At 44.6% G+C, this 27,901-nt stretch overlaps 1 protein-coding gene and 1 long non-coding RNA gene across 8 annotated transcripts in view; both read left to right on the top strand.

Moving 5' to 3' along the window:
* OSGEPL1 (O-sialoglycoprotein endopeptidase like 1) overlaps positions 1-27,901 on the top strand; it is a 1,349,050-nt gene that overhangs the window by 1,229,573 nt on the left and 91,576 nt on the right. The gene's annotated exons all lie outside the window — the stretch shown is intronic.
* On the top strand, positions 16,666-19,954 carry LOC142246017 (uncharacterized). The gene is made up of 3 exons (XR_012724842.1): positions 16,666-16,823; positions 18,818-19,176; positions 19,259-19,954. It is a non-coding gene; the product is annotated as an uncharacterized LOC142246017 (long non-coding RNA).

Raw genomic sequence — 27,901 nt, 5'->3', positions numbered from 1 at the left:
CAGGAGGGACAGGAGGATGGGGCTCCCTGGACCTCCAGCCCATTGCTACTCAGTGGCACTGCAGCTGCTGTGACAGGCACAGAGGTCAGAGCTAATATAGAAGATATGGGGAGTATGGAGCACTCCACCAGCCAGATTTCTCAGCATGTCAGCACTCTGGGGCTGGGGCAGGAAGGTTCCGGTGTCCTGAGGGAGCTAAGGGATCTCAGAGCAAGAATCATCAGCATCCCATCCAGAGAGGACATGGAAGACTATATCTCCAGATTGGAGAAGGCGTGCAGGTCAGAGCTGACAGAAGTGCGTTCCAGTGTGCAGAATATAGATGCAAGGGTCCTGTCTCAGGAGACCCAATTACAAGAAATGCAGAAGGAGTTATCCTCTCATAAAGAGTTTCTAGAGACCCAATCTCGCCAGCTCCACTACCTGACTGAAGCACTGGACGATGCAGAGAACAGAGGACGACGCAACAACTTGAGAGTATGGGGTCTGCCAGAGTCCGTTGATTCCAGGGAACTCCCACGTGTCCTCCAAAGAATCTTCAACAAGATATTGGGGCTCCCTCCAGCCACAGAGATCGAACTTGATAGAGCACACAGATCCTTGGGACCCAAACCAGCGGACTCGGAGTTCCCGCGGGACGTGATCTGTCGGGTCCACCATTATTTACAAAAGGAGTTTATTCTGCTGAAGCTCCGGGAAGGGGTACCGATCCTTTTCCAAAAGATTAAGTTGCAGATCCTACCCGACCTCTCTCGTCTTACTCTCCAGAGGAGGAGAGCACTTCGGCCTCTGTTGGAGCTCCTTCGGTCACGGGACTTGGTGTACAGCTGGTGCTTCCCTTTTCGCCTTCAAGTCCGCAGTGGCGGCCGAATGCACGTTCTTCATTCACCAGAGGATCTGATACCCTTTTCGGAGGCCTTGAATCTCCCCAGAGTTGAAATTGAGGACTGGATTCCAAGAGAATTCTCGCGGGGGCTTCCTCAGCGTCCTCCAAGAAGTAAGCGCGAGGAGAGGAAGACGGGAGGAGGAGGTCGTCCCTCTACCAAGGACTGATGTTCGTCAAGACGGGGCTTGTATGCTTCTCACACTTTATACTGTACTTGAGTAGTATTATTTGGGGGTTGGATGCGGAGGGCTGATTGAGGGGCTAAGTTTAAGTTAATGAAGTCATGGGAGAGGTTTAACGCTAGATATAATAACTGACGTGAGTCGAAACGGTTCCCTCTCTCTGCCGCTACAATTTTGCCCTCCTGCCCCCGATTCTTGTAGTTTCATGCTTTTACAGAATTCCTAGCAGTTTCATATAGGACATGTATGGTTATGATTAACACCCCCCCGTTTTTCATGTTTCCTTCCACTTCCTCCTTCTGTGTTCCCTTTGGCCTTTTATCGCCTCTTTTCGGGCCCATGCTCCTCGACCTCTCTCTTCCCCCTTTCTTCTTGCCCCCTGTGGCCCTCTGTCCCCCCCCTTTTTTTTCTCTCCTTCCCCCCTTCCTCCCTCCCTTTTTTCCTTTCCCCCCTTTTTTTTTTCTTTTCTCTGCTCCCCCCCCCTTTTTTCCTTTCCCCCTGTTTTTTTTTTCTCTTCCTACCTCTCTCTTCTCCCTCCCTTCCTTCCCCTGAGGGGAGTGGGTTGTGGGGGGGGGTGGTAATTGGGGGCATGCATCTGAGCTGGGGTATGTCTGTGATTTGGGTTTTATAATGAGGCCTGGGACGGGGGGGCTTCCGTCCTGGAAAGTACACGCCTGGTTTGGGTTTACGCGTCGCGGATTAAGTGACGCTTGAAAGCAATACCCAGGAATTACCGCATTTGTTGGGCTTAGAGTTTGTAATCTTTGTTTTCCCTTTTCTTTTTCTCTATTTCACAGCCTAATCTTTTCTTCATTCTTGCTGCGTTTCTTGCTCCTTACTCTGGTCATCTCTCTTTCCCCTTCTTCACCCCTATCCTTAGGTGTGGGACCCCAGTGCTCGGCATGATGTAACTTAATTTTGGCTCCCTGAATTGTAAAGGGTTGAATGTGCCGCAAAAGAGATCGCAAATATTTTATGCTATGCATAAACAGAGGACTCAGGTGTTATTTTTACAAGAGACCCATTTTAAAGCAGGCCAGGTCCCAGTTCTTAGGGATAGATTTTACACAACATGGTTTCACAGCCCTAACCCGACTGCTAAATCCGGGGGGTCTCCATTGCTCTCCATAAGTCATTGGTGTTCTCCGTGATCGACTCTTTGGTGGATCCTGAGGGTAGATTTATATTTCTAAAGCTCCAGATTGGTGTGGGTGTATATACCGTAGCTAACTGGTATTTACCCAACTCCAGACCCACTGTGGCATGCTCTTCCCTCCTGTCTCGGCTGGCGGAATTTGCAGAAGGGACTTTAATAGCTGGGGGGACTTTAATTTCACCTTTGAACCGGCAATTGACACCTCCTCAGGGCGGCGTTTTATTTCACAAAAAAGGATGTTGGCACTAGGGAAAAAGTTGCAAGCATTACAATTGGTTGATATTTGGAGGGCACTGCATCCCACAGAGAGGGATTACTCTTATTTCTCCCCAATTAATTCATCTTACAGCCGTATAGATATGTTGTGGATTAGCCAACACGTCATGCCATGGCGAGCCCAGGCCTCCATAGTTTCTATATGTCTATCGGACCATGCACCGGTGTTCGTCCAACTCACTCCCCCAGACGGTTCGCGGCGACCATGGACGTGGCGTCTTAATGAACATCTACTTAAAGACGACTTATGTGTAGCGGAAATACGACAGGTGATGAGTGATTTCTTGGAAATTCACGCTCAGGACCAGACGGCCTTGCCGACACAGTGGGAGGCCCTTAAATGTGTGGTGCGGGGTATATTAATAAAGCATGGATCAAGACTTAAACGGGAGAGGGCCTCTCTGATTACCTCTTTGGTTCAGCGAATACAGACCTTGGAGGCATCCCACAAAAAATCCTTATCGGCCTCAGTGTACGCTGAATTGGTGGGATCCCGGGAGGAACTTAGGGGGCTCTTAGATCAAAAATACTGTGCACAGAGGGTACGTTTACAGAGATACTTATATGAACATGCAGACAAGTGTGGAAGGGCATTAGCCAGGTTTATTCACCCGAGGAAACTCACAAATCATATCCCGAAAATTAAGGACAGAGGAGGACATATGATTCAGGACCCGGTTAAAATAGCTGAATAGTTCCGAGCCTTTTATGGGGAACTGTACAACATAAAAAGTCAGTTTACTGATATGTCACCGACGGCACTCAATAATAAGGTTTAGGACTATGTCCAGCGGACTGCCTTGCCTAGGCTAGCGCAATCAGAAATTGAGACGCTGGAGTCAGATTTTACGGAAGAGGAGAAATCTTCGGTTATCAGAGACACCCCAGTAGATAAGAGCCCGGGACCGGATGGTTTTACAACTAAATTTTTTAGAGTTTTTAGGGAACAGATTGTCCCCTTTTTGACACGGGTCTTTAACTCGGTGCCTGCTGGAGCATCTTTTGTTCCTCAGTCTCTATAGGCGCATATATGTGTAATTCCGAAGCCAGGGAAGGACCTGGTTAATGTCTCCAATTACCATCCCTTATCATTGATTAATATAGATGTCAAATTCTTTTCAAAAGCTCTCGCCAATAGACTGGCACCTTTGCTTCCAAAAGTGATACACACGGACCAGGTGGGTTTTGTGGGGGGCCGAGAGGCAAGAGACAACACGAATAAGACGTTTCTACTGCTGGCTCGGGTGAAGGCAAAGGCACTACCTATGTGTTTAGTTTCCATAGATGCGGAGAAAGCCTTTGACTGGGTCAGCTGGAGTTTCATGTTGGCAGCGTTGAGACAGGTAGGGATAGGTGACAGGTTCCTTAGAGGAGTGGCCTCCCTTTATAGTACACAGACTGCCAGAATAAAGGTAAATGGGTCCTTGTCCGCGCAAATTAGCATAAAAAATGGTACCAGACAGGGTTGTCCCTTATCCCCCCTCCTATTTGTTCTCGTAATGGAGCATTTGGCTTTGGCCATTAGGCAGAACCCAGATATAAAGGGATAGAGGTGGGAGAGCATCATTGTAAAGCAGCCTTATATGCAGATGACCTCCTCCTATACATTACACAGCCCCATATATCCTTTCCCTCCTTGGTTAAGGAAATTGAGAACTTCTGACATATAAGCAACTTTAAAGTTAACTATAATAAATCAGAAGCCTTAAATTTCACTCTGCCGGGGAGGGAAGTAGATCATATTGCATCCAACTTTCCTTTTAGATGGCAGACATCGGCCCTGACTTATCTGGGGGTGGCGGTACAACGGGACAGTACCAAGATTTTTCACCTCAATTACCTCCCTTTGTTGGAACGCACTATAAGAGATCTTAAACAAATCGATAGACAGAAACTGTCCTGGTTTGGACGTATTAATGTTATCAAGATGGATGTTCTCCCTCGTTTTCTATATATCTTTCAAACGGCCCCTATAGCACTACTATCGTTTTTCTTTACCAGAATACAGTCAATTATTAACAAATTTGTGCGGGGAGGAAGGAGCTCTCGGGTGGGGAGGAGAGTGTTGAGCAGAGTTAAGGGAGAGGGGGTGGCAGGGTTGCCAGACTTTAAAAAGTACCACATGGCGTTTCTTCTGCTGAGACTAATGGATTGGCAATTTAATAGGAGCACTAAACAATGGGTGAGTCTGGAGCAGGTTTGCTCCGAAACGCCCCTGCGGTTCCTCCCGTGGATCACACCGCTGCGGAGGGGACGGATAGATGGAGAGGCGGAGTTTCTCAGGGCATCCCTGAGGGTCTGGGACGTTGAGTGCAGGCGGGGATCTCTCTCAAGGGGTCCTGGTCCACTCTCACCGCTTTTCTCTAACCCGGAGTTCCCCCCAGGGATGGGAGTCGAGCGTTTCTTAGATTGGAGGAGGGGTGAGGACACACGGATAGCCCAGACTTTGCATGGTTTGGAAGTACCCCCCTTTTCGGCCCTTTTGCTCCCAGAGGGTCGGCATCCGACGGCTTGGCTGGAATACCTTCAACTTAGGTCCTTCTTGATGGTTGACAATAGACTTGGGCTTTTTGCGGCTCAGCCCACAAAATTTGAACAATTGTTTTTGGGGGAGGATTCTCCCGGGCATCTCTTGTCTCTGGTTTACTCCTTCCTGATTACAGAAGCGGACATGGGAGACATTAAATATATTGAGAAGTGGAATAGAGATTTGGGGACTTTCATTCCTGAGGAAGACTGGAAAAAGTCCTTTATCCTCACTCATAAATTTTCCATCGCCTGTGCAGCACAGGAAAAAAATTATAAGATTCTGACCCGTTGGTACAGGTGCCTGGATACTCTACACGCAATATTTCCCGGGGTCTCAGATAGCTGCTGGAGGTGCGGAAGGGGAAGGGGGACAATGCTGCATATCTGGTGGGACTGCCCATTGATACAACCTTTCTGGAGGTCCGTGTTCAAAGCATACGCTGTGATTTGCGGAGAGCAGTTGGTGGGTTCCCCTCAGATGGTGCTGCTTTCAATTCTCCCAGGATCGCTTAAATCACAGAAAGCGGGCCTTCTGAGATACTGTCTTACGGCGGCACGCATGGTGATCCCGAGATACTGGAAATCGACTAGGGTGCCATCTGTGAGGGAGTGGTTTGCGGAGATGGCCATCATCCACAGGATGGAGTCCCTAACGGCAGAAACCAATGACTCAGTGGATACATTTCTTAGGATCTGGACCCCCTGGACCCTGGCTCTTGATTCTCTACCATTTCAGAACCTTATTGGTAACGCATGACGCGTGTTACGTTAGTCCAATGTAGCGGCCCAAGTACTGGTTAAGTAATCCCTACCATGCCTTCACTCCCTCTCTTTCTGTTGCTCTTCTCTCCCCCTTTTCCTTCTCTTCTTTTCCTTATCTTTCCCCCTTGCTACTTTCCTTTCTCTCTGGTTCTCGTTAAATCTTCACATTTTTTCATTTTCTTTTTTGTTTTCGGCAGTAGCCTCACTTTGTTTGAGGTGTAGTTCTCAATTGGAAGGAGATTGTCTGTATTATAAAAGGTGGTTACATGTCATATGCGTGCCTTATGATAGTTAGTAAGAGAAGAGGTGTTAGTTAGGATGTGGCTTATACTCTTCTCTGTAAGTTGACATGAAGTAATCACGTATTTGAATCTTCTTTTTTTTTCTTCCTGTAAATTCTCTTGTTTACTTTAATAAAGAAAGATTAAACATAAATCTCATTTGCCAAGTATCTGCCCATTCTGACATCTTATCCAGATCTTTTTGTAATATTGTACTATCAAGGTCAGTTTTTAATATCCTACATAGTTTGGTGTCATCAGCAAAGACTGACACTATACTATCAATCCCATCCACAAGGTCATTAATAAAGAGATTAAAATGAATTGGTCCTAGCACAGATCCCTGCGCCACCCCACTGCTGACTATAGCTCAATTAGAGAATGTACCATTTATAACTACTCTTTGTTTCCTATCTTTTAGCCAACTCCTTACCCAGTTGCATATAGTTTCCCCTAGTGCTTGCTTCTGGAGCTTTAGTATAAGGCTATTATGTGGTACAGTATCAAATGCCTTTGCAAAGTCCAAGTAAATCACATCAGCTGAATTACCAATATCCAGATTTGCACTTACCCCCTCATAGAACCCCAACAGGTTGGTTAGACAAGACTTATCTTTCATGAATCCATGCTGTCAGTTATTATATTATTTTCTGCAATATAATTTTGCATGTCATCCCTTAAAATGCTCTCAAAAACTTTGCATACTACTAATGTCAAGCTTAATGGACGGTAGTTGCCTGGATCCACCCTCTTACCTTTCTTAAATATCGGTACCACATCAGCAATCCTCCAATCCTGAGGCACCAACCCTGTTACAATCGAGTCTAAAAAGATGAGATACAGCGGTCTGTCGATTATGGAACTCAATTCCCTCAATATCCATTGATGAATGCCATCTGGCCCGGGGGCTTTGTCAATGTTTAATTTACTCAGACGCAGGCATACTTCTTTTTGTGTTAAATTAATTATATTGGGTGGTGAACTTTGATTTTTCACTTGTTGAATGATCCCTGGAACAGTCTGTTCCTTGGTGAACACTGATAAGAAGTGCCTGTTTAATACCTCAGTCTTTTGTTTGTCCTTTATAACTATCTTATTATATTTTAAGGGGCCGATACTATCCTTTGTTTCCTTTTTGCATTAATGTATTGATAAAAGATTTTGGTATTTATTTCAATGTACTTGGCGATTTTTGATTCAGTAGCTAATTTTGCTTGCTTAATTTCTTTTTTGCATTTCCTATTGATATCTTTATACTTCTGAAATGCTATTTCTGTATTCTCAGCCTTTAAGGTTTAAACGCCCTTTGTTTTTGTTTTATTATGCTTTGTACAGTCTTATTTATCCATAGTGGTTTCTTTTTATTCCTGGACATTTTATTTCCAGAAGGTATAAGTTTTTTACAGAACTCTAGTAGTATATCCTTAAACTTACCCCATTTATGTTCAATATCCCCAGTTACCATAACATTGTCCCAATCTACACATTTAAAGGGAAGGTGTCATCATTTATTTCATTTAATTTCTTTTTGTGAAAATAAGATTACGATACGATACGATACACTTTATTGATCCCGTGGGAATTTATAGTATCACAGCAGCACAACTTAAATAATAACATGAATTACTTAATTGACAAGACAGTAGAGTTGACAAAAGAACATTATACATTAGATTAGGTCATACACAGTGGGTAAACTGAAAAGTAGAAGAAATAAAGAAAGAAACATTCACCTTGATGATTTAACACTAATGTTATTGTTGTACATTCGCATAGCAGTTGGCACAAATGATTTCCTATATTTTTCTTTCTTACACCTCAGCAGGATTAGCCGGTTACTGAAGGTGCTCTTCTGTCTCATGAATAGCTCATATAATGGATGTGCATTATTATTCATAATCGCCATACACTTTTTCAGAGTTTTTCTCTCCACTACCTCCTCAAAAGAGTCCAGATTGCAGCCAACAGCGGAGCTTGCCTTCTTGATAAGCTTATTCAGCTTATTAGCATCAGAGACCCACACACTACTACCCCTGCATATGAGTGCAAAAAAGATGGCACTTGCCACTACAGACTGGTAGAACATTTCTAACATTTTGCTGCACACATTAAAAGACCTCAGTTTCCTTAGGAAATACAGTTTGTTCATCCCCTTCTTGTAGACCCTCTCTGAGTTGCATCTCCAGTCCAGTTTGCTATCTAGGTGCACCCCCAAATATTTGTAACTCTCCACCTCCTGACTAGAGTTGAGCGCGGTTTGCGGTTCGAGGTTCTCCAGTTCTAAGCTCGAGTGATTTTTGGGGCTGTTCGAGATCGAACTAGAACGCGAGCTTTTTGCAAAAGCTCGATAGTTCTAGATACGTTCGAGAACGGTTCTAGCAGCAAAAAGCAGGGCTTTTTACAGCTGCAGTGTGCAGGAGCCATCGCTGGCAGCCTGCCACAAGCTGGTAACCAAGATAAACATCGGGTATCCAAGCAAAGCGCTTTGGTTAGTAACCCGATGTTTATCTTAGTTACGTGCAGGAAGCCCACACTTCCCGCTCAGCTCGCTCCGCCCCCTCCTGCCCGCGGCATGTATACATACATATACACACACACACACACTCTCACTCACGCACACACCCCCCCCCCCTCCCAGCTACAGTGTGCAGGAGCCATCGCTGGCAGCCTGCCACAAGCTGGTAACCAAGATAAACATCGGGTATCCAAGCAAAGCGCTTTGGTTAGTAACCCGATGTTTATCTTAGTTATGTGCAGGAAGCCCACACTTCCCCGCTCAGCTCACCCCGCCCCCTCCTGCCCGCGGCATGTATACATACATATACACACACACACACACTCTCACACACACACACATCCCCCCCCCGCTCGGCTTACCTGCGGTGATGAAGTCCCGCCATCCCGACCTCAGCGCTGTCACTGTCCTCCATGGCCGCCGCTTGTCATATCACCTATCGCTTCCGACCCGAGACTGACACTGGCGGTGACGTCACGGACCTCTCACGATACTTGAGGGGAAGGCGCCGGTCATTGACCTCAGTGACAGGGGCTGTCGGCAGTGCTGGAGATCAGCGCAGGTAATGTACCTCGCTGACAGCAGCACTTGTCATCCCCTGCAGTGACCTGGGCTGACCCATTGATGTTAGCTCAGGTCACTGCATTGCTCTCCCAGCCAATGGGGAACATCCTGCTCTTCATTGACTGGGACAGTGTGGATCGTCATGGCAACCCCTTGGATTACACCAGACCTGGATTTGTTTTTCATTCTAATAAATTGGTTAAAGAGGGAATGTTTTGGGGAGTGTTTTTTCAAATAAAAATGTGTTTGTCGTCTATTTTTTTTTATTACTGACTGGGTTGGTGATGTCGGGTATCTGATAGACGCCTGACCTCACCAACCCCAGGGCTTGATGCCAGGTGACATTACACATCTGGTATTAACCCCATATATTACCCCGTTTGCCACCGCACCAGGGCGCGGGATGAGCTGGGGCGAAGCACCAGGATTGGCGCATCTAATGGATGCGCCACTTCTGGGGCGGCTGCAGCCTGCTATTTTTAGGCTGGGGAGATTCCAATAACCATGGACCTCCCTAGTCTGAGAATATCAGGCCCCAGCTGTCTGCTTTACCTTGGCTGGTGATCCAATTTTGGGGGACCCCTACGTGTTTTTTTTTTTAATTATTTATTTAATTTAAAATAACAGCGTGGGGTGCCCTCAGTTTTGGATTACCAGCCAAGGTGAGGTTGCCAGCTGTGGTCTGCAGGCTGCAGCCGTCTGCTTTACCCTAGCTGGCTACAAAACTAGGGGGAACCCTACGTCATTTTGTTTTCATTTTTTTGGCTAAATACAAAGCTAAGCACCCCTTAGTGCCACATGAAAGGTACCAAAGGGTGCTCCACTTTTTCTCCATTTTTTTCTCCACTTTTTCTCCACTTTTTTCTCCACTTTTTTCTCCTCTTATGCTCCACTTTTTCTCCACTTTTTCTCCTCTTAATCTCCACTTTTTCTCCACTTTTTCTCCACTTTTTCTCCACTTTTTTCTCCACTTTTTCTTCTCTTATGCTCCACTTTTTCTCCACTTTTTCTCCACTTTTTCTCCTCTTAATCTCCTCTTAATCTCCACTTTTTCTCCACTTTTTCTCCACTTTTTCTCCACTTTTTTCTCCACTTTTTCTTCTCTTATGCTCCACTTTTTCTCCACTTTTTCTCCACTTTTTCTCCACTTTTTCTCCTCTTATGCTCCACTTTTTCTCCACTTTTTCTCCACTTTTTTCTCCACTTTTTCTCCACTTTTTTTTCCACTTTTTCTCCTCTTATGCTCCACTTTTTCTCCACTTTTTCTCCTCTTATTCTCCACTTTTTCTCCACTTTTTCTCCTCTTATGCTCCACTTTTTCTCCACTTTTTCTCCTCTTAATCTCCAATTTTTCTCCACTTTTTCTCCACTTTTTCTCCACTTTTTTCTCCACTTTTTCTTCTCTTATGCTCCACTTTTTCTCCACTTTTTCTCCACTTTTTCTCCACTTTTTCTCCACTTTTTCTCCTCTTATGCTCCACTTTTTCTCCACTTGTTCTCCTCTTAATCTCCACTTTTTCTCCTCTTATGCTCCACTTTTTCTCCACTTTTTCTCCACTTTTTCTCCACTTTTTCTCCTCTTATGCTCCACTTTTTCTCCACTTTTTTCTCCACTTTTTCTCCTCTTATGCTCCACTTTTTCTCCACTTTTTCTCCACTTTTTCTCCACTTTTTTCTCCACTTTTTCTCCTCTTATGCTCCACTTTTTCTCCACTTTTTCTCCACTTTTTCTCCACTTTTTCTCCTCTTATGCTCCACTTTTTCTCCACTTTTTCTCCTCTTAATCTCCACTTTTTCTCCACTTTTTCTCCACTTTTTTCTCCACTTTTTCTTCTCTTATGCTCCACTTTTTCTCCACTTTTTCTCCACTTTTTCTCCTCTTATGCTCCACTTTTTCTCCACTTTTTCTCCTCTTAATCTCCACTTTTTCTCCTCTTATGCTCCACTTTTTCTCCTCTTAATCTCCACTTTTTCTCCACTTTTTCTCCTCTTATGCTCCACTTTTTCTCCACTTTTTCTCCACTTTTTCTCCTCTTATGCTCCACTTTTTCTCCTCTTAATCTCCACTTTTTCTCCACTTTTTCTCCACTTTTTTCTCCACTTTTTCTTCTCTTATGCTCCACTTTTTCTCCACTTTTTTCTCCACTTTTTCTCCACTTTTTCTCCTCTTATGCTCCACTTTTTCTCCTCTTATGCTCCACTTTTTCTCCACTTTTTCTCCACTTTTTCTCCTCTTATGCTCCACTTTTTCTCCACTTTTTCTCCACTTTTTCTCCTCTTATGCTCCACTTTTTCTCCACTTTTTCTCCACTTTTTTCTCCACTTTTTCTCCACTTTTTTCTCCACTTTTTCTCCTCTTATGCTCCACTTTTTCTCCACTTTTTCTCCACTCTTTCTCCACTTTTTCTCCACTTTTTTCTCCACTTTTTTCTCCACTTTTTCTCCTCTTATGCTCCACTTTTTCTCCACTTTTTCTCCACTTTTTCTCCACTTTTTCTCCTCTTATGCTCCACTTTTTCTCCACTTTTTCTCCACTTTTTCTCCACTTTTTCTCCACTTTTTTCTCCACTTTTTTCTCCACTTTTTCTCCACTTTTTCTCCACTTTTTTCTCCACTTTTTTCTCCACTTTTTTCTCCACTTTTTCTCCTCTTAATCTCCACTTTTTCTCCACTTTTTCTCCACTTTTTCTCCACTTTTTTCTCCACTTTTTCTTCTCTTATGCTCCACTTTTTCTCCACTTTTTCTCCACTTTTTCTCCTCTTATGCTCCACTTTTTCTCCTCTTAATCTCCACTTTTTCTCCTCTTATGCTCCACTTTTTCTCCACTTTTTCTCCTCTTAATCTCCACTTTTTCTCCACTTTTTCTCCTCTTATGCTCCACTTTTTCTCCACTTTTTCTCCACTTTTTCTCCACTTTTTCTCCACTTTTTTCTTCTCTTATGCTCCACTTTTTCTCCACTTTTTCTCCACTTTTTCTCCACTTTTTCTCCACTTTTTCCCTCTTATGCTCCACTTTTTCTCCACTTTTTCTCCTCTTAATCTCCACTTTTTCTCCTCTTATGCTCCACTTTTTCTCCACTTTTTCTCCTCTTATGCTCCACTTCTTCTCCACTTTTTCTCCACTTTTTCTCCACTTTTTCTCCTCTTATGCTCCACTTTTTCTCCTCTTATGCTCCACTTTTTCTCCACTTTTTCTCCACTTTTTCTCCACTTTTTCTCCACTTTTTCTCCACTTTTTCTCCACTTTTTTCTCCACTTTTTCTCCTCTTATGCTCCACTTTTTCTCCACTTTTTCTCCACTTTTTCTCCTCTTATGCTCCACTTTTTCTCCACTTTTTCTCCACTTTTTTCTCCTCTTATGCTCCACTTTTTCTCCACTTTTTCTCCGTTCTTTTTCTATGGTCGGTCTACCCATTAGCTCTGCCATGCATACTGTAGCTCTACACCTACTGCACATGTTACTTTATGATTGACATCTCTTTCGTACCAGAGCTGTCTAAGTCTACTCTGACCCCATATTTGTCATTACTATATTGTCCTTGTACTGTATTATGACATTTGTATCATGTGTTTCATTTCTTGCTGTGTTGCAATTTTTTTGCTGCATCCCAATTGTACCTCTACATTGTTCGAGTTTATGTTATTGTTCTCTCACTCTTATGTGATACTGATTATTGTCATTTTTCATGATTACATGCAGATAAGTCCAATCTGACGAAGGCTCAGGCCGAAACGTCATTTGTAACTTGTTTTGGACAAAAACATATATGCTTATGAAAAATTTTTTTTTCTTAATATGGACCAATAAAGAGTGATTTTGCATTACTATCCATTGTGACTTACTGACTTAGTCTGGGAGATTTAGAGTGCCGAGGTTACTCACTAATTTTATCTATTATTACCTCTGAGCACCTATATACCAGTGAGCAGAGCTTCCTCTACAGTAGTTCTCCTGATTAGGCATGCCCTTACCTCATGAGCAGGGCATTGCAGCTTTGGTAGCAACCATTACGACATGGACTCTGCTGCTGTGGACCCGGGGAGAGTGAGTGCAGATTCATTGCACCCACACTCCTCACATGAAGGGTCCGCACTCCTAGAAAATGGGGGATACGTTCCCTGAGTGTCTCCCCCCCATATTCTAGACGGTCCAGAGTCGTCGTGGGACCCCTTTATTTTTTTTCTTACAATAAATTGGTGAAAGAGGAAATGTTTTGGGGACTGTTTTTTCAAATAAATTTCTTTTGTCGATTTTTTGTTTTTGTTAGTACTGACAGTTTATGATGTTGGGTATCTAATAGACGCCATGACATCACAAACTGCTGGGCTTGATCTCAGGTGACTTTACAGCTAGTATCAACCCGATTTATTACCCCGTTTGCCACTGCACCAGGGCACGGGATGAGCTGGGGTGAAGCGCCAGGATTGGCGCATCTAGTGGATGCGCCACGTCTGGGGTGCCTGCGGCCTGCTATTTTTAGGCTGTGAAGGCCCAATAACTATGGACCTTCCCACCCTGAGAATACCAGACCACAGCTGTCCGCTTTACCTTGGCTGGTGATCCAATTTGGGGGGGACCCTACTTTTATTGTGTAATTATTAATATTTATAAAATAATTATAAAAAAGAGCCTGAGGGGACCTCCACATTGGATCCCCAACCACGGTAAAGCTGCCAGCTGTGGTTTTCAGGCTACAGCCGTCTGCTTTACCCTAGCTGGCTATCAAAAATGGGGGGACCCAACGTCATTTTTTTTTTAACTATTTTTTAAATAGAAAAAATTAATGGGCTTCCCTGTATTTTGATTGCCAACCAAGGTAACGGCAGGCAGATGAGGGTGGCAACCCATAGCTGTCTGCTTTATCTGCGCTGAGAATCAAAAATACCGCGGAGCGCTACGTCATTTTTTTAAAGATTTATTTTTACAGCACTGTGATGTCCAGCAATCAAAATACAGGGAAGCCCATTTTATTTTTAGTTATTTAAATAAATAATTAAAAAAAATATATATGGGCTCCCGCTGCATTTTTTGTATTGCTAGCTAAGGGTAATCCAAGCAGCTACTGGCTGCTAACCCCCACTGCTTGGTGTTACCTTCACTGGCAATGGAAAATCCAGGGAAGCATTTTTTATTTTTTTTGCCAAAAAACTACAAAAAAAGGACGTGAGCTTCGCCATATTTTTGTATGCTAGCCAGGTATAGCAGGCAGGTGCTGGAAGAGTTGGATACAGCGCCAGAAGATGGCGCTTCTATGAAAATGCCATTTTCTGAGGTGGCTGCAGACTGCAATTCGCAGCAGTGGGGCCCAGAAAGCTCAGGCCAACCTGTGGTGCGGATTCCAATCCCCAGCTGCCTAGTTGTACCCGGCTGGACACAAAAATGGGGCAAAGCCTACGTCATTTGTTTTCTAATTATTTCATGAAATTCATGAAATAATAAAAAAAGGGCTTCCCTTTATTTTTGGTTCCCAGCCGGGTACAAATAGGCAACTGGGGGTTGGGGGCAGCCGTACCTGCCTGCTGTACCTGGCTAGCATACAAAAATATGGCGAAGCCCACATAATTTTTTCAGGGGGCAAAAAACTTCTGCATACAGTCCTGGATGGAGTATGCTGAGCCTTGTAGTTCTGCAGCTGCTGTCTGTCTGTATGGAGAAGAGCAGACAGCAGCTGCAGAACTACAAGGCTCAGCATACTCCATCCAGGACTGTATGCAGAATTTTTTTGCCCACCAAAAAAATGACGTGGGCTTTGCCATATTTTTGTATGCTAGCCAGGTACAGCTGGCAGCCACGGGCTGCCTCCAACCCCCAGTTGCCTATTTGTACCCGGCTGGGAACCAAAAATATAGGGAAGCCCGTTTTTTTTAATTATTTCACTTATTTCATGAAATAATTAAAAAACAAATGACGTGGGCTTCGCCCCATTTTTGTGTCCAGCCGGGTACAACTAGGCAGCTGGGGATTGGAATCCGCAGCACAGGTTAGCCCGAGGTTTGTGGGCGCCTCTGCTGCGGATTTCAGTCCGCAGCCGTCCCAGAAAATGGCGCTCTCATAGAAGCGCCATCATCTGGCGCTGTATCCAACTCTTCCAACAGCCCTGGAGCCGGGTGGCTTGTTGGGTAATCATGAGTTAATACTGGCTTTGTTTTACCAGCCAGTATTAAGCCAGAGATTCTTAATGTCAGGCACGTTTGACCCGGCCATTAAGAATCTCCAATAAAGGGTTAAAAAAAAGACACCACACAGAGAAAAAATACTTTAATAGAAATAAATACACAGACACATTAGAGACTCCATCTTTATTACCCCCTGTCAGCCCTCCACGATCCTGCTCTTCTGTCTTCTTTCTTTCTAGTGTAGTAGTAGTGACGATTGTAGTGAGGAAGGATGAGATTCACCAGCTCATCACTTGGGGCTGGGGAACCTCCATCCTCACTACAATGCTCACTACAATCGTGCAGCAGCGTGCAGCCTTCACTCCGTGAGTGATCACTGCTGGCTGCTAGCGGTAACGCTGACAGACGCGTTACCATAGCAACTGTGCTCTCGGAGCCGCGGTTAGCGGTGACGTCACCGCTAACTGCGTTGCTATGGCAACGGTGATCTCCGTTAATGACCGGCTGTGTCAGCCGGTCCCTAACGGAACGGGGAGGCGACCGTGTGCTAGAGCATGTCGCCGGTACACGGCGATACACATATGTGCACCGTGTACCGGAGAGATGCACTCGCAGGTCCTACATGACGTGTCATAGTCATGTGACCAGTCTGTAGCCAATGAGATAATAGCCACATGACTGGTCACATGGCTATTTTGACGTCACGATAGGTCCTGCATCTCTGCTGGCAGTGCAGGTCACCGGGAGGATTCAGCGATCATCGGATGGAATAGCAGCAGGAGACAGAGTGCAGAAGGGATCGCGAGGACCGGTAAGTGTTATGGCAATGTTTATTAACTGTTTGTGTACATTTATCATGCATTTTTATGTGTTTGTGATTGCCTCCCATTCTAGCCTATACGTTCGAGTTCGGTTCGTCTAACGTTCGACGAACCGAACTCGAACGGGACCCCCGTTCGGCGAACCGGCCTCGAGCCGAACCGGGACCAGTTCGCTCATCTCTACTCCTGACCAGCAATAGTGATCGTTAAACATTCCATCTTTCTCCTACTATAGTTGGCCACCAACTCCTTAGAATATTTCAAATTGTTTAATGCTTTTTTTTGTGCTATTTGTAGATTATACAATAAGAAAAATATCGATTGAAAAAAAAAATTACTTATATCTGCAGCTAGGGCGAACATCTTCCTGTGTAGCTCTGAAGCAGCTATGGTAAAACTTACCAGCATTACATTAGCTGCAAAATCCCTGCAGAAACTGGTGGCATCATTATTTCCCTCCCCTTTGGGTGTTATACTACACCCAAAAGGGGAGTAGGCATAAACAATACTAGAGACACAGTGCATTGCCATTTTCTTGGTGACTGCTTGTAAACAGGAAGTGCTGTGCAGTGAGAAGAGCAACAGAAGGACAAGAGAAGTATAGCTGACTGATCGTGGAACAGAGAAAGTGCACACAGCGTTGGAGGGAGCAGCCAGGAGCAAGAAGTCTGTAGCGTTGATGCAAGAAGAGAGGAGTGAAGACTATTGGAATGTGACAGTTGATCACTCACAGGTAACACTGAAATCAGTAGCAGCAGGGCTGCTGTGGTGAATTGCCAGACATGATTCTTTACTGCACAGGCAAAAATATGATGGTAGGGGGTGGTGGAACTAGTGTAGAGCAGAGACCAAACTAGTATATGGGGAAAGGGAGGAGACACAGAGCTTGGGCCAGAGCCACAGAGCTGGCTGTGGGCAGAGACACAGAACTAACTTGGGACAGAATGCTGGCTGTGGTCTGAGACAGAGAGCTAACTGGGGTCAGAGTCAGGGAGCTAACTGGGGTCAGAGTCAGGGAGCTAACTGGGGTCAGAGTCAGGGAGCTAACTGGGGTCAGAGTCAGGGAGCTAACTGGGGTCAGAGACAATCGTTCAACTTGCATTTCCTAACATTACATTACAATTACACGTAGGTTAGGGACCCCAAAAATAGAGATTACCTTGGCATTTGGGTTTGGGGCTCCTTTGCATTGATCAATACAATGGCTAAACATCTCTCATTCCTATTATTCATAGCAAATATGCACATACCATTTTCATGTTTTTCACTTTTTTCAGATAGTCCATTGTATTTTTCAGTCTAGTATTCCCATAGCAGTTCTGCTGTTCATTATTCCCCTATACATTGTGACTGGTGTGCAACTCTTTATCCTATTGTCCAAAAAAAATAAGACCGTGTCTTATTTTCAGGGAACACGGTATGAACATATCAATAAATATAAATGTTATTTCGCATATGCTTTTATTATGAAATATAAATTCTTCACTCTCGACTTACCCTTGCTCCCGCTGCCCGTACATACGAAGGAGCCACATGTCATGTCAGCTAGGAATGAGGCACAAGTCATATCAGCTAGGAAGGAGGCACACGTCATTTCAGCTAGGAAGGAGGCACACGTCATGTCAGCTAGGAAGGAGGCTCACGTCATGTCAGCTAGGAAGGAGGCTCACGTCATGTCAGCTAGGAAGGAGGCTCACGTCATGTCAGCTAGGAAGGAGGCTCACGTCATGTCAGCTAGAAAGGAGGCACACGTCATGTCAGCTAGGAAGGAGGCTCACGTCATGTCAGCTAGGAAAGAGGCTCACGTCATGTCAGCTAGGAAGGAGGCATACGTCATGTCAGCTAGGAAGGAGGCGTACGTCATGTCAGCTAGGAATGAGGCGCACGTCATGTCAGCTAGGAAGGAGGCTCACGTCATGTCAGCTAGCAAGCTAGGAAGGAGGCTCACGTCATGTCAGCTAGGAAGAAAGCGTATGTCATGTCAGCTAGGAATGAGGCGTACGTCATATCAGCTAGGAATGAGGTGTACGTCATGTCAGCTAGGAATGAGGCGTACGTCTTGTCAGCTAAGAATGAGGCGTACGTCATGAAAGCTAGGAATGAGGCGCACGTCATGTCAGCTAGGAAGGAGGCTCACGTCATGTCAGCTAGCAAGCTAGGAAGGAGGCTCACGTCATGTCAGCTAGATAGGAGGCTCACGTCATGTCAGCTAGGAAGGAGGCTCACGTCATGTCAGCTAGGTAGGAGGCTCACGTCATGTCAGCTAGGAAGGAGGCGTACGTCCTGTCAGCTAGGAAGGAGGTGTACGTCATGTCCGCTAGGAAGGAGGCGCACGTCATGTCAGCTAGGAAGAAGGCTCACGTCATGTCAGCTAGAAAGGAGGCTCATGTCATGTCAGCTAGATAGGAGGCATACGTCATGTCCACTAGGAAGGAGGCGTACGTCATGTCAGCTAGGAAGGAGGCACATGACATGTCAGCTTGGACAATACTTTGCTAGCCACATCAGAACTGTAGATTTTCTGTTGACTATTTTATAGACTAATACAATGGCAAGCAAAAGAGCAAGTAATTGTGTTGATTCCAGCAAAAGTCGAGGAAAAAAAAGAATATCTAAATATACAGAAGAACAGAAAGCAAAAAGAGCAAAAGAGGTTTGTGCTTTTGCCTTTGTTTTGGTAAATCAATTTTTTTCAATTTCAATAATAATGTAACTCATTGTTTTTAGAGAGAAGAATTGTACAGGGAGCTTCGGTAAATGAACCAAGCTTTTCAAGACCCAAACCACATATTGTCTCTCCAGCCCCCAAAAAAAGAACAGCAAAAAGAACAGCAATAAGAAGCTTAGGTTGTTCCAAATGTTGAAATGTGGTGTAGCTGTGGGCAGTGTATTCAATTGCAAACTGCGGAGGAATGTATTTGCTGTAAAGACATTCATAATGCAACCTGCAAAATGGAAGAGGAAACATTGTCATGCATCACTGAACACAAAATGTTTTCCGAACAATGTCTCAAACAGGATCAGTTAAAAATTTGTGAAATTTATAGAAATTTTGGTAATGCTCCTTTGCCTCCACTGGAGAATAGGTAAGAATACTTTGTATCCTGTGAAATTGAAACGGCCAATTTTCTTTTATATGTATATACTAAACATCTATATTTTTTCTAGAAATTATAGGAAAGCTACTTACCGAATGTTTACAATGTGGGTGCATAGTTATCTGAGGCCAAAGAGATGAAGACTTATTCCTTCCTGTGCCGTCAAAAGGGTCAGAGAAGTTTTCCCTGAGGAATCTGGACAGTACATGGGCTTTCTCAAAGCATTTGACTACTGTGCCTCTGATATGGCAAACAGCTAATGCAAAAATTTGTCAAACATAGGGAACATAATTTTTTTATTCCACAAATAGAGATCTCACTTTAGTTTTGTTTTAGTAAAATATTCACCATGAGAATTCATGTTCATGAAAGGAAAAAATTTAATTTTACGAGATATAAAATATAATTTGGAACGAAAATCAACAAAAGATGACAGCGATAAACATATATTCTAACATTTAGTACTGTTACATTACACTTTATTTTTTTAAAACGGGAAATGTGTGCTTTCACTCATTTTTTGGATGGACATTGCTCTTTGCGCGTCTGTGTGTGTGTGTGTGTGTGTGTGTACGTGTATGTGTATGTGTACATACGTGTGTATGTATATGTGTGTCTAAAGAAAAGAAGACCGATTCCTACATGTGCGGTCAAAAAAGTTAGAGAAATCTTCCCCAAAGTATCTGGAAACTACTTGGGTTTTCACCATGTAGTTGATTACTGTGCTATGGCCGACGGCTAAATGGCATTGATTAACTTTCCATAGTTGCCAAGTTGCCAAGTTTGGAATGTTTATAATTTTCCACAATATGTCTGTACATTTAAAATGTCATATTAAAATAAATACAGTTGTACCAAACAAAAGGCTTGTTGGTTGAAAAATAAAAAGGTATCAATCCAATTACAAAACATTTTTTTTTTAATTTACAACTGTTTCTTACAGCAGGGGACCTTTGCTTGACCCAAGGGGGAGTGGCATCAATGATCGTTGTGATTGGCTGTTCAAATCTGAACCGCCAACCACATCGTTCCCACTGGTTTCGCCTAAACAATGCCTGAACCAGTGCGATACTGTGAGATCCTGCTATGATGTGCTGCAGCAGCTGCAGCAGATCATAGCTGTAGCTCAAACATGGCTTCCCCCAGCCCCTGCAGCACAGAATGGATCGATCGTGCTATGACGCGAAACCGCTCCCACTTTCTGTTATTTGAATTGTTTCAAAGTCAACAATTTTATGTGACTGAGTCCATGAAAGTGTACACGCAATATTTAGCATTATGGCCCGGACTATCACATTGTCCGTCACCAATTAAACACGTAGCTTGGCTCTTCACAGACTGTAGCACTTGAATTTTACTCTTCTGACAGTGAACATCTATTACAGGAAATAGAAATCTTTATTGGTAACGAAAGTAGTTTTAGACTAAAATTGAATTCTAATTGTGTAAAACAAATGTTCTGTTTTTTTATAATTAGCCCCTGCAAAAAGTATAGCTGCTGCACAAAGCAAATTACCAGCTGGTGTACGTTCCCACAGTGGCTGACTATGCCATTCAAAAATATGGCTATTAGTACATAAGCCTTGTACAGACACATTTGTTCCTTTGGTAAATTTTTTATCAATAGTAATTTTGCTACCACAAAAACAACTGGCTTTGCATACAAGGGCCTCCAAACAGGATTCAAATACTATATTTTATTTTTGCCTTACAATATTATCTTCATTGCAGTGAACGTTTTCATCTTGTTTGGAATCTAACAAGGTACTTTCAGAGTTAGGGTCAAATTCTGGATCATTGCTTACATTTACATCCACAGAATATACTTGACTAAGAGACATACTTTTCTTTGCAAGTGTAATCAGAGTTTTTTTTTGCACTGGTGTTGAAATTCCTAAGGGATAAACATAATCCAATTGTATTGGTGTGTTATCAAACATGTAATTTGGATCAGGAAACTGACATTCAGCGTCCATAGAAACAATCTTGGTGTTAGTTGATGCGTCCTTCTGTCGTATACTTGTATTGGTCCCACGATGATGACCTGTTCATTATAATTTTTCGTTTGTTGTATTTGTCCAATGATGTTTAAACGTACATGTTAATGTAAATGTATTCGTGGAAGCATTCCTTTGCAAGCCACTATTGCCTTCTCCTACGGTTTTGGTCCATAAGCTGTGAGGATGTAGAAGTAGTGCATTACTTATGCTTTTGTTTACAATTAAATAGTTGTATTCTTCAAACAATCGTGCCAATTTACATGGAGGTGGAAGTGCACTTTGATTTGGAAAAATAGATGGGACTGCAGAATCCCTCAGACACCTTTTTTTTCTAGCAGATGCATATATGTATTCTTCAAAGTGTTTTGAACACATTCTGAAGTGGTTGTGCTTTTTACCTGCCAGGATTCTTTCAGAAAGTGTGTCAATGTTGGTAAACTGGCCTGTCTGCTGAAGCCACAGTCTGATTCTTCCCAAAGAATGTGGAAATACATGCATTATTTTCCTTTGTTATTTATTTTGTATGACTATTGCAATTATTAACAATGCAGCCAGCCATATCTGGGGAAAAAACAAAAAAACATAATATGCAAAGACTAGAGATGAGCGAACTGGCCGTGGTTGGGCTCGAGTTCGGTTCGTCGAATGGAGGTCTCGTTCGAGTTCAGTTCGGCGAACGTTCGACGAACCGAACTCGAACCAATAGGATATAATGGGAGGCAATCACAAACGCATAAAAACGCATTATAAATGTACACATACAGTTAATAAACATTGCCATAACACTTACCGGTTCTCGCGATCCCTCCTGCACTCTGTCTCCTGCCGCTATTCCATCCGATGATCGCTAAATCCTCCCGGTGACCAGCACTGCCAGCAGTGATGCAGGACCTATCGTGACATCAAAATAGCCATGTGACCAGTCACGTGGCTATTATCTCATTGGCCACAGACTGGTCACATGACTATGACACGTCATGTAGGACCTGTCATTGCACTCTCCGGTACACGGTGCACATTTGTGTATCGCCGTGTACCGGCGACATGCTCTAGCACACGGTCGACTCCCCGTTCCGTTAGGGACCGGCTGACACAGCCGGTCATTAACGGAGATCACCGTTGCCATAACAACGCAGTTAGCGGTGACGTCACCGCTAACCGCGGCTCCGGGAATCACATGATCGGAGCCCTGTTGCTATGGTAACGCGTCTGTCACCGCCAGCAGCCAGCAGCACTGATCTCTCACGGAGTGAAGGCTGCACGCTGCTTCCCGTGCAGCCTTCACTCCGTGAAGGCTGCACGGGAAGCAGCGTCTTCCCCCATGCAGCAGTGATGGAGCAGAACTGGATTTGTTGAACGAGAAAGACAGAAGACCATGGATCGTGGAGGGCTGACAGGGGGTAATAAAGATGGAGTCTCTAATGTGTCTGTGTATTTATTTCTATTAAAGTATTTTTTCTCTGTGTGGTGTTTTTTTTTAACCCTTTATTGGAGATTCTTACCTGACATTAAGAATCTCTGGCTTAATACTGGCTAGTAAAACAAAGCCAGTATTAACTCATGATTACCCAACAAGCCACCCGGCTTCAGGGCTGTTGGAAGAGTTGGATACAGCGCCAGATGATGGCGCTTCTATGAAAGTGCCATTTTCTGGGGCGGCTGCGGACTGCAATTAGCAGCAGAGGCGCCCAGAAACCTCGGGCTAACCTGTGCTGCGGATTCCAATCCCAAGCTGCCTAGTTGTACCTGGCTGGACACAAAAATGGGGCGAAGCCCACGTCATTTGTTTTTTAATTATTTCATGAAATAAGTGAAATAATTAAAAAAAACGGGCTTCCCTATATTTTTGGTTCCCAGCCAGGTACAAATAGGCAACTGGGGGTTGGAGGCAGCCCGTGGCTGCCTGCTGTACCTGGCTAGCATACAAAAATATGACGAAGCCCACGTCATTTTTTTGGTGGGCAAAAGAAATTCTGCATACAGTCCTGGATGGAGTATGCTGAGCCTTGTAGTTCTGCAGCTGCTGTCTGCTCTTCTCCATACAGACAGACAGCAGCTGCAGAACTACAAGGTTCAGCATACTCCATCCAGGACTGTATGCAGAAGTTTTTTGCCCCCTGAAAAAATTATGTGGGCTTCGCCATATTTTTGTATGCTAGCCAGGTACAGCAGGCAGGTACGGCTGCCCCTAACCCCCAGTTGCCTATTTGTACCCGGCTGGGAACCAAAAATAAAGGGAAGCCCTTTTTTTATTATTTCATGAATTTCATGAAATAATTAGAAAACAAATGACGTAGGCTTCGCCCCATTTTTGTGTCCAGCCAGGTACAACTAGGCAGCTGGGGATTGGAAAACCGTAGCACAGGTTGGCCTGAGCTTTCTGGGCCCCACTGCTGCGAATTGCAATCTGCAGCCGCCTCAGAAAATGGCACTTTCATAGAAGCGCCATCTTCTGGCGGTGTATCCAACTCTCTCCAGCACCTGCCTGCTATACCTGGCTAGCATACAAAAATATGGCGAAGCTCACGTCCTTTTTTTGTAGTTTTTTGGCAAAAAAAATAAAAAATGCTTCCCTGGATTTTCCATTGCCAGTGAAGGTAACACCAAGCAGTGGGGGTTGGCAGCCAGTAGCTGCTTGGATTACCCTTAGCTAGCAATACAAAAAATGCAGCGGGAGCCCATATATAATTTTTTTAATTATTTATTTAAATAACTAAAAACAAAATGGGCTTCCCTGTATTTTGATTGCTGGACATCACAGTGGTGTAAAAATAAATCTTTAAAAAAAATGACGTAGCGCTCCGCGGTAGTTTTGATTCTCAGCGCAGATAAAGCAGACAGCTATGGGTTGCCACCCCCATCTGTCTGCCGTTACCTTGGTTGGCAATCAAAATACAGGGAAGCCCATTAATTTTTTCTATTTAAAAAATAGTTAAAAAAATAATGACGTTGGGTCCCCCCATTTTTGATAGCCAGCTAGGGTAAAGCAGACGGCTGTAGCCTGAAAACCACAGCTGGCAGCTTTACCGTGGTTGGGGATCCAATGTGGAGGTCCCCCCAGGCTCTTTTTTTATAATTTTTTTTATAAATATTAATAATTACACAAAAAAAGTAGGGTCCCCCCAAATTGGATCACCAGCCAAGGAGGTAAAGCGGACAGCTGTGGTCTGGTATTCTCAGGGTGGGAAGGTCCATAGTTATTGGGCCTTCACAGCCTAAAAATAGCAGGCCGCAGGCACCCCAGACGTGGCGCAACCACTAGATGCGCCAATCCTGGCGCTTCACCCCAGCTCATCCCGTGCCCTGGTGCAGTGGCAAACGGGGTAATAAATCGGGTTGATACTAGCTGTAAAGTCACCTGAGATCAAGCCCAGCAGTTTGTGATGTCATGGCGTCTATTAGATACCCAACATCATAAACTGTCAGTACTAACAAAAAAAGAAAAAAAAAAAAAAAATCGACAAAAGAAATTTATTTGAAAAAACAGTCCCCAAAACATTTCCTCTTTCACCAATTTATTGTAAGAAAAAAAATAAAGGGGTTCCACGACGACTCTGGACCGTCTAGAATATGGGGGGGAGACACTCAGGGAACGTATCCCCCATTTTCTAGGAGTGCAGACCCTTCATGTGAGGAGTGTGGGTGCAATGAATCTGCACTCACTCTCCCCGGGTCCATAGCAGCAGAGTCCATGTCGTAATGGTTGCTACCAAAGCTGCAATGCCCTGCTCATGAGGTAAGGGCATGCCTAATCAGGAGAACTATTCTACATTTCCAAATATTGGTATTTGCTGATATTATTGCTATTCCACCTACTATATATTGGGGATAGGATCTTGGAGATGGAATACCCCTTTAAGTCCAGTTATCCAGCTGAATGAATACTTAACAACAGAGCTCGCTATTTAGATGTGTTTTCTTGTGGCGTATAACGGACTCTCATGTTTGGTAGTCGTTCAGCAGGGAAACTATAAAAGCAAATCCCTCCATTTGGAAATGTAGTATATAGCTCTCCTGATCAATTATGTTCCTTACCTCATGAGCAGGGCATTGCAGTAATAATAATAATTTATTCATTTATATAGCGTTATTAATTCCATAGCACTGTATGTCTTTGGAGTGTGGGAGGAAACCGGAGTACCCAGAGGAAACCCACACAAACACGGGGAGAACATACAAACTCCTTGCAGATGGTGCCCTTGGTGGGAATTAAACCCAGGACCTCAGCGCTGCAAGACTGCAGTGCTAACCACTGAGCCACCGTGCCGCCCATTTAGCTTACAGATGCATAACCACCACTCACTGTGTCTGAACACAGGAAGCTGAGCTGACAGCCGCTCTGTGCATGCGGCAGCGTCTATTGTGAAGGAGAGGGCCGTGGGGGGGATCAACGCTGCACAGGTACCGTGGGACACCGGGGAACACCGGTGGGGTTATAGGGGGTGACCTGGCAGGGCCTGGGGAGGAGTTTTCTGTCGCATGTGTCATGGCACATGCGACAGAAATCAGAGGAGTAGGGTGAATGCGGCCGGCGTGCTGCTGTGCGCGTGGCCATCTTGGATTTCTGGGAGGGCATCAGGAGGGGCACTTTGGTGACACCGGGGGACCGGGGAGGAGATTTATCATGTTTGTTCATGCCAGATGGGAGATAAATAATTTTTTACCGGCGCTGTCATTTACTGTAACGTGATCATCGGTATACGGTGTATACCTGTGATCACGTGAGCGGGGACCGGAAAAACCGTCCTGAATCATGATCTCCCGGGTCTCAGCTAGCCCTGAAACCCCGGAAATTTTCTGACGCTGGGGGGCGTTATTCACTTATTTCTGCCTGCTATTTATAAACGGCAGATCAGAATAAGGCTACATTCACACGACCGATCCATTTTTGTGGTCTGCAAAAAACAGTCCGTTTTTTTTCACGGGTGCATCCGTGTGGCATCCGTTTCCGTTCTGTAGACGGTCCGTATGTCATCTGTTTGTCATCCATGTGCCTTCCGTTTTTTTTGTGTACGGCAAAAAAACTGAAGGAGGGAAAATACATAAATTTACCCAGTATCCTTAGCTTCAACCTACATGACGCAGTCACATGTTCACTCCAGTGCTATTTTCTACTGCTTTTCACAGTGTAGAGCGCTCTGGTGATTTTCCTGTGCTTGTACACTTCATATCAGTCTTTTCTGTCATTATAATGGCAGAAAGACACAATGTCCCACTCTCCTACATTTTGTAATTTTGCACCCTTTGGTGCCTTTCATGTGGCACTAAGGGGTGCTTAGTTTTGTATTTAGCCAAAAAAAATGAAAAAAAAAAATGACGTAGGGTTCCCCCTATTTTTGTAGCCAGCTAGGGTAAAGCAGACGGCTGCAGCCTGCAGACCACAGCTGGCAGCCTCACCTTGGCTGGTAATCCAAAACTGAGGGCACCCCACGCTGTTATTTTAAATTAAATAAATAATTAAAAAAAAACAACACGTAGGGGTCCCCCAAAATTGGATCACCAGCCAAGGTAAAGCAGACAGCTGGGGTCTGATATTCTCAGACTAGGGAGGTCCATAGTTATTGGACTCTCCCCAGCCTAAAAATAGCAGGCCGCAGCCGCCCCAGAAGTGGCGCATCCATTAGATGCGCCAATCCTGGTGCTTCGCCCAGCTCATCCCGTGCCCTGGTGCGGTGGCAAATGGGGTAATATATGGGGTTAATACCAGATGTGTAATGTCACCTGGCACCAAGCCCTGGGGTTGGTGTGGTCAGGCGTCTATCAGATACCCGACATCACCAACCCAGTCAGTAATAAAAAAAAATAGACGACAAACACATTTTTATTTGAAAAAACACTCCCCAATACATTCACTTTTTAACCAATTTATTACAAAGAAAAACAAATCCAGGTCTGGTGTAATCCAAGTGGTTGCCATGACGATCCACACTGTCCCAGTCATTGAAGAGCAGGATGTTCCCCATTGGCTGGGAGAGCAGTGCAGTGACCTGAGCTAACATCAATGGGTCAGCCCAGGTCACTGCAGGGGATGACAAGTGCTGCTGTCAGCGAGGTACATTACCTGCGCTGATCTCCTGCACTGCTGTCCGCACCTGTCACTGAGTTCAATGACCGCCGCCTTCACAGCCAAGTATCGCGAGAGGCCCGTGACGTCACCGCTAGTCAGTCTCGGGTCGGAAGCGAGAGAAGGTGATGTGACAAGCGGCGGCCATGGAGGACAGTGACAGCGCTGAGGTCGGGACTTCATCACCGCAGGTAAGCCGAGCGGGACCATGTGTGCAGAGTGCCAGGAGGACGTCAGTGTCGTGGACTGCATGGCTGGGGACGTGTGTGTGTGTGTGTGTGTGTACAAGCCGCATGCAGGAGGGGGCGGAGTGAGCTGAGCGGGGAAGTGTGGGCTTCCTGCACGTAACTGGGATAAACATCGGGTTACTAACCAAAGCGCTTTGCTTGGATACCCGATGTTTATCTTGGTTACCAGCTTCTGGCAGGCTGCCAGCGATGGCTCCTGCACACGGTAGCTGTAAAAAGCCCTGCTTTTTGCTGCTAGAACCGTTCTCGAACGTATCTAGAACTATCGAGCTTTAGCAAAAAGCTCGAGTTCTAGTTCGATCTAGAACAGCCCCCAAATTCACTCGAGCCGCGAACTGGAGAACCTCGAACCGCGCTCAACTCTAGCAAAGACCTCATCAATGCACTAAGAATTGCAATTT

The sequence above is a fragment of the Anomaloglossus baeobatrachus genome, chromosome 7 (genome assembly GCF_048569485.1).
Source record: "Anomaloglossus baeobatrachus isolate aAnoBae1 chromosome 7, aAnoBae1.hap1, whole genome shotgun sequence".
Lineage (NCBI taxonomy): Eukaryota > Metazoa > Chordata > Amphibia > Anura > Aromobatidae > Anomaloglossus > Anomaloglossus baeobatrachus.
This window is presented reverse-complemented; position numbering and strand designations above follow the sequence as displayed.